A 7,715-nucleotide genomic window follows, 5' to 3' on the forward strand; every position below is an offset into this window, starting at 1 on the left:
AGGCAATGATTGTTATTTGAGGTGCAATCACTGATGCAATGTAGGAAACGCGGCAACTAATTTGCAAACAGCAAGCTCCCAGAAACAGCTATATGATAATGACCAGATCATCAGTTTTTTTTAATGAAGCTGGTTGCGTGATTAATATTGGTCAGAACTCCGGGGATATGTCCCCTGCACTTATTCGATCTTTTCCATCCACTTCAGCGTGCAGGCGGGGCCTTCAGTTGCCTAAGAACTCATGTTTAGAGTGGAAGCAAGTCTTCCTCGATTCCGAGGGACTGCCTATGATGATGGATGGTGGAACAGTCTCGAAAGTCTCAAGAAATTAAACCTGTTTCTATGTTGGGTGTTCTGTCGGTCGTTATATAAATTAAGCAAATTCCATTCTAAGGGGATAAATGTTCATAATCTACTCATGATGTAAACATTGTATGCAACATGTATTTTTTCAAAATAGAATATCTAACCTGCTGCTCCCGTGGTGCTTCCACTTACCCATCAACAGCGACGTCTGTGAAATGTATCAACATGATTTGAATTATATCCTCTTGATGGGAAAGGGTGCAGAAGAATATATTGAAAGCCCATATGCATAGACTTTCGTATTGTAAGGACTATGCTCCTACGGAGTTAGTGCATTTTTTCATGGTGATAATGTTGCAGTGTCAATGCAGCCAGTGTGAGGGAGATTGGCATGTGGATACTGTGTTGATGAGAATCCGCCCAAACCAACGTTGCCTTTTCTGGAGTCCCGCTTGATGTGGGCATTCCACTGAGACTGAATCTACGCAGCTCAGTGTTCGAAGTGAAGACGCCAATTCATGTATCGGGACCAGGAACGTTTACATACACATTTCAGGTCCTCTGTCATAAGGCGGAACTTCAGTTAGTAAAGTGGGGCCCTAGAGCGCTCCTGACAGAGTGCTACATCACGATCTGCCTTGGCAATTTAATCAGCTGATTAAATGAGTTCTGAGACTCTAGTGCCATGTCGACTTGAAGGAGGTGGCCCTAACGCACGCCACATCCTGCATACTAAAATATTATTAATCTGCTTCCTGTGTCAGCAATTCCTTCGTCGACATACTTATTTCTCTCTTTTTCCTTGTCAAATTCTCCCAGTTTACATTCAGTAAACCCACAACTCCTGTCCACATGTTGCAGTAGATCAATAAATATTCAGATTAGCTGGTTTCTGACAACACCAATGGGTAGCAGTAATGTTGGTGGGAGGAAAAGTCTATCGATTGAAATCCACCAGTGTGCTTGAATTTAAAAAAAGCTCATATCCATCATTCATCCTCGGGCCTATTACTTACCCAAGCAGCCATTCCAAATAAAATAAAAGTGACCTTGATTGAAAAAATAATGCTTTTGATGCTTTTATTTAAGTAATTTTCCATTTAGAGTAAACAGATATTTCATCCCACTCTTCAACTCCTCTCTGAATTTAGTCTGGGTTAATCCATAGATACACGTGTTTGTACAAGCAGAAAGAAGCTGCAGCATGAATCCAACCTGCTGAACCCGATACAGCGGAGTATTGAGGTATTTGTCGATATAATTATAGTTTTCCACCAACCAATTTAGCGAATACACTACATATATCATCCACAAAAGTATGAAATTACCAGATAGAGTAAACAGCAATATCATGGATTTTTCCCGGTTCTCCATCTTTTGGTCATTCTGATCCTGACCATTGTTCCGGAGAGCCCTGCGGATTCTATTTGCCGCTATAATGTGTCTAACCGTTAGTGCATTGAACGAAACTCTTAAACAGATCGGTACTAAAGGGGTTATAAAACTATCAATCCACTCATATGCGCTCCAAAAAGGCGAATTATAGAAGCTTTCATTCGAAAAACAAAACCAGGGAACTTGGTCAATTATAATTTTAGGCTGGAATGTAAAGTAAAAGGGGATACATCTAATAGGGCTAACCACGCACACGGCTCCTAAAACCACAGTCGCAGTTCTCTGCGTGCAATATTTCGTTCTGAGCTTCTGACAGCAAATGGCTATAAAGCGATCAAAGGTGAAAGCAACCGTAAACCATACCGAACAATCAATGGATGCAATGCACAACACAACCAACACAGAGCATACAGGAGTGATGGACAAGAAAATACATAATATTAATGCGATTCAGAATTACATCAGTGACAACAGCAAATAGATCGGCCGCTGCCATTCCCACCAGATAGCGAGTGATGCATTTGGAGAGACCACACTTTCCGCGGGAGAGTATCACAATCGCCACCATGTTAACTTGAAGAAATAGGAATACAAAATTTAGTTTAGACTCTGCCAATATGTTCTGTTTACCACAATCTCGTGTCAATTGCTGCTAGGTTTTTGGTCTGTGCCGTTGGTAAATGACTATTTCGCTCGTAGCCCACGCATGTTTCATATTATGAAAATAATAGCAAATTTGGACAACCACAAAATAGAGAAATTTATATAATGCATTTTTCAATGAGCCGCATAGAAGAGCATGGTGAAATTCATTGGAGACTAAGAAAGGTTGGATTCAAATGGATTGAAATATTAAAAATAAATAAAACACGTAAAGAATGGAAAGTTCACAGTGATGAGCTATGCAATAAAATTTAGAGAGCCATAATAATTTGAGTGGCTTATACAATATTTTTTCCATGACTAGCTTTGTGAATTAAAGTAAAACCACAAATCAGTAATGACCTCTAAAATAATCTTGTTGTCGGATGAAATGACACAATATAATTGAATAACGAATCGCCAGGTTTCAAGAAAGGCAACTGCTTTAACAGTCGGACAATCATTAAGGTTTATGAGATTATTCTAAATGGAAGATATAAATTAACACAATGCAAGAGGGGATTCAGTGATGAACATAACGTAAGAGTCAACTGTAGACAATCAATTACAAATTGAATATTTATGCTCGGAATATAATGATAATGATTTTGGAAGTTGCATGTACAGTGTGAAATAAAACAGCTGTAACAAATGCTAATTTGAGATAAGGAGTTATGTTAAAAGCAAGAGAGATAACGTGGAATTGTGAGATTATATACCGGGAAGTTTAAAAAGTGCAAATTAGGAAGAATCCAGGATAAAGTGCTTCAAAATATCAGTCGGGCGTGCACGTTCATGTACAGGAGAGGAGATAAAGTCTGGACTGCAGACCCTGTCTCAGATCGTTGACGATAAGAGGGTTTATATGAGGTGTATTCAAACGTCATTGAATTGAGAGGACAGTGAAGAACACTAAAATAAATAAATCCAAGAAAGATTTAGCAGCTCACAGTAAGGAGACAACTGAAACACGAATACCTGTAATGGTTTTGGAAAGTACAATAAATATCACAAATATATGCAGTAAATTCAGGGATTCATTCATTAAAGTAAAACACACAGTAAAACAGATGTAGCATATTGACTTGAGAGATTGCAATGAAATAGAAATATAAAAGCAACAGGTACTTAAAATAATTAGAACATAAAATGATCAAATTATGGAAACATCAACTATTGATTTAAGACATTATATCAAAAAGGAAATAAAATATTATCATGAAATTATGAGTTGAGATGTCACGTTAAAAGTGAAATAATAGCAGTACAAATAAAAAGGCAGATCAGCCGTGCGAATATCGGGTTTCTGATCCGCATCATCTGATTTCCACGGCAGTCGACTTTGCATTTCAGCCCCGGAGCAATAATCATGTGCAAGGCCCGAATATACAAATCTGCGGAGTTATTAATCCTCTAGAAATTCGGTAATGCCGCAGTTGGGCGTTAAATATTAAAAAGTGGAAACATTTGTACTAGACGCAAATCAATCGCTCTAAGCGGTATTTAGTTTTGGCAGACCAAGTGGAAAGTGGAGTGCAAATTCAAGCACCAATCTTCTCTTAGGGTTATAACGTGCGAGAGAGGGGAGGCAGCAAAGAACACTAAACCATGACGAGCACAGTGCTAACGGCATGTGAAGCTGTGTCCAACGCATAATGGAAAGCCCAATGATGTTGCATCAACTAGTTGTCCGCCAGCTCTGTTTTGAAGGCGACCGGCATGACTCACATTATCGTCGTGAACACTTCTACAAAGTGAAGGGCTTGGACACCTTGCACGACTGAGACAGGTAAAACTTTGCACAGGCACCAGACGATTGCAAATAATAAAGTGTATTTGAGCTGAACAGCAGAACCTTTAATTACTGCTCGCCAATTGGCCAGCCGGATTTGTAACGCATCCTCTCGCTGTCAACTTCGGAGTGCATTGATACTGCAGGGTGCGCGAGTCAATGTTCTATCCAGGGCACTAATGGAGCACTGCGCACTTTATGACATCACAATCTTCGAATTACCAGAGGCACAGGTACGATGAGTTAGCGCAAGTGCTAATTCGGCACCGAGGTTTGCGGGTGTTGCTGCATTCACCGCAACCAATCACTAAACAATTAGCTTCCAGACAGGAGGCGCTAACCTATCGCTTTTCCAGCTCAATTAACTTAAATAACATTATTTTCGTGGAGTTTTGTGTTGGTTGCTAACTTTACGTGCATCTATATGGTTGAACCGCACTACTTCTTCTTCAGGTAAAGAATTGGTCTGGAATATACAGTCAACACCGAAGCAAAGGCAATCATTGTTGGTCCCGAAGACAGCTGCACAAAACCATCTTGCGATCTCTCTGATGACGTGCAATTCAGAGCAGTGCAGAATGCTGGGAACACCCAAATGAGAACTGTTGTGACATCAACAATCTATCTGCGCAGACAATCAAAATCCATAATTCTCACCGACCAGCAAACAGGATGTGGCGATTTTGCTTTTATTCAGACTGTTTAAAAATGTTGTTGGCAGCAGAATAAATATTGAGGTTCTCGCATGGGACAAGGTAAAACTGATATAAATACTAGCAATAATTTAAAAAATATATATTTTTAAGTTGAATAATAATTGTTATTTTCATTGTTATGCAAAACATTGATCACGCTTCAAATCCAAATTAAATTTCCAAGAGCATAACTTTTCTTTAGCTGGCAATAGGCGATTAGACCCCAGTTACCTTATTGCAACAAGGCTATATGGTAATCTTTCGTTTAACAGCGAGATTAGACAGAAAAGACAAGTTTTGGTGAGTTGGACTTTCCCTGCTTACAGTGAAACCAGGCTAATGGAGGTGGAGAAGGGGCGGGGCTCAGCAAAGCCTGTGTCAAATAGTGAATATGTGACTACAAATTCAGGATTTTCTTGTTTGATGCATAGGCCCTTAATCATGATCAAGTGGTCATGTTCAAAGGGATAATAACTGTGGATGATTTTAGTTCGCCATCTTAGTCACCACAAATTCCAGGCCAATACCACATATTCCACGCAGTACTCGCAGCAGGGCGACTCAGTCGTTCCATGGTACCTCAGGGCAGGAACAAGGGAGTGGATTTTACAGCCCGGGGGCAACACAATTAATTATATAACAAGCTGTCATGTTAATGAAGAAATATGTGAACACAACTGGAATGGGGTCTATGAGGTTAATCTTCCATCAAGTTCTAGAATCAGATTTGTATCATTGTGATACGATTCAGTGCAACTTGAATATTGGTGACAATTTCACCTTCAAAGACTTTAACTGAGCAAGTGAAGAGCAGGATGCGACTATAGCGAATATATGTAACATCGCACTTTTATGCAGAGACAAATTAACTGATGAACAAAGTGAACCTTATGAGTTAGGAACCTGGAACCTACTTTCTGCTGCAATATTAATTGCTACCCCCTTGTCCCCAATCGTCCTCGCATGTACAACATAATTAGAATCATTACAGTAAACCAACATGTCCCAAAGCGTTTCTGTACTATTTCTGATCAGATGTCCATGTCTATTTGAGATGGAAAATTCCACAATGCACATGAGATTAGGCTAATTCGGCAATATTGCTTCTGCCAAATACTCAACAAACGTTAACCTTTCGACAAAGAAGTGCATTTGATTCTAGAAATGGCTCTGGGGCGATTCGCAAAATGGGCGGTAACGGATCGTGCACCCGTTATAGACAGCGCCGGTCATTCAGTAACTTTCACTGCACGTGGGACCGAATAGCTGATGCTGCCACCAACGGGTACCCGATCCTCGCCCACCTGTTTTGAACCACTGCCCAAGATGGATTTATTGGCCTGTACATTTCGATGATTCAGTTCAATGTAAGCTGTACGGAAAAGAATTTGGAACAAAGGTGTCGCTGGGCTGGCCATCCTACAGGATCAGTAATCATCACATATGGCGTTACAATATGACTAACTGGATGTAATATCTTACCGGTGACACCAAAGACTGCAAGCATAGGGTAGTAGATTCGTTCGATTCGATATATTAGTGGATATCCCATTTTCCGCGAGAAACAGCGATATCTGTGCTGCTAATCAGAAGGCTGCAAATGATCAAATATTAAGATTAGTTCAAAGGAAATTGACTGATATACGAGAGAACTTCCATGCAGCTAATTCGCGGGAATGTGCCACACGTTATGTTAGTTACATTGGCTCGAACAACTTTTTCATTAACCACTTAATGTTCTACTTTTATTGAGCAATGCAAATAGCTTTATGAGTATTCAGACACATACGATAACATATTGTTTCCTATTTATTCACAATAAATAAAAATACAACTGTTTTCCCGAAACACCAGTGTTGTGTTACAGGAGAATTCTTATTTATATGATGCTTTTAAATTGCCAAATGGGCTGTTATGTCAATTCTGTATTAACTCTTCCAGAATTTGCACTCACAACATTGTGCATAGACTCGAGACATGCAAAGTCAGTACCGTGGAAGTTTGCAATGCAAATAGATATGTCAATTCATATCTTGTCATACAAAGTATCAAAGAAGAACTCGGCTTTTCCAAATATTTTTGTTTTCAAAAAAAGAATTCACAAGCTTATGATATTCGCCGTGTCTATTGCTGGCATACCCATTTTTAAACGTGAGAAGTGAATAAGAACATGATAATAATTAGGAACAGAATAGGCCATTCGGCCCCCTCGAGCCTGCTCTGCAATAAAAGAAAGTAATGGGTGATCTTCTACCTCAACTCTTGTTTGCAGCACTGTCATCATATCCCATGATTCGCCTAAGATTCAATAATCGACCAACATCCACCGCGAATATACTCAAAGACGGAGCGTCCATTCTCATCTGGGGGACAGAATTCCAAAGATTCATCATTTTCTGAATGAACAAGTTCGTTCTCATTTCTGTCCTAACTGGCCATGCCTTCATTTTGAGACAATGTCCCTTGGTTCTGGACACCCCAGCCAGAGGGTACGGCCTCCTGACATTTTCCCTTTACGAATTTTGTATATTCAATGATATCTGCTCCCTTTCTTCTAAAATCTAGAGAATATAGCACTAGTCTACTCAATTACTCATCATTGGACAACTGACCCCATCCCAGGACTAGGCTGGCGAAGCTTCCTTGCACCTCCTCTATAGCAATGTTATCCTTCTCAAATCCACTTGAATTTAAGGCCAACACACCATTTTCTTTCTTAATAGCTTTCTGTACTTGAATGTTAACGAGCAGCGCTTCGTGTAAAAGAACACCCAGGTTCCTCTGGACACCACCATTTTCGCATTTCTCTCACCATTTCAAATATACTCTGCTTTTTTATTTTTCCTACCAAAGAGGAAACATAGATGTCTTCATGTTACCTTCCG

At 39.8% G+C, this 7,715-nt stretch overlaps 1 pseudogene; it reads right to left on the bottom strand.

The window, feature by feature from the left end:
* Positions 1-1,386: 1,386 nt before the first annotated feature.
* On the bottom strand, positions 1,387-6,382 carry LOC139241535 (probable G-protein coupled receptor 139; annotated as a pseudogene).
* Positions 6,383-7,715: the final 1,333 nt, after the last annotated feature.

Source organism: Pristiophorus japonicus, unplaced genomic scaffold (genome assembly GCF_044704955.1).
Source record: "Pristiophorus japonicus isolate sPriJap1 unplaced genomic scaffold, sPriJap1.hap1 HAP1_SCAFFOLD_110, whole genome shotgun sequence".
NCBI lineage: Eukaryota > Metazoa > Chordata > Chondrichthyes > Pristiophoridae > Pristiophorus > Pristiophorus japonicus.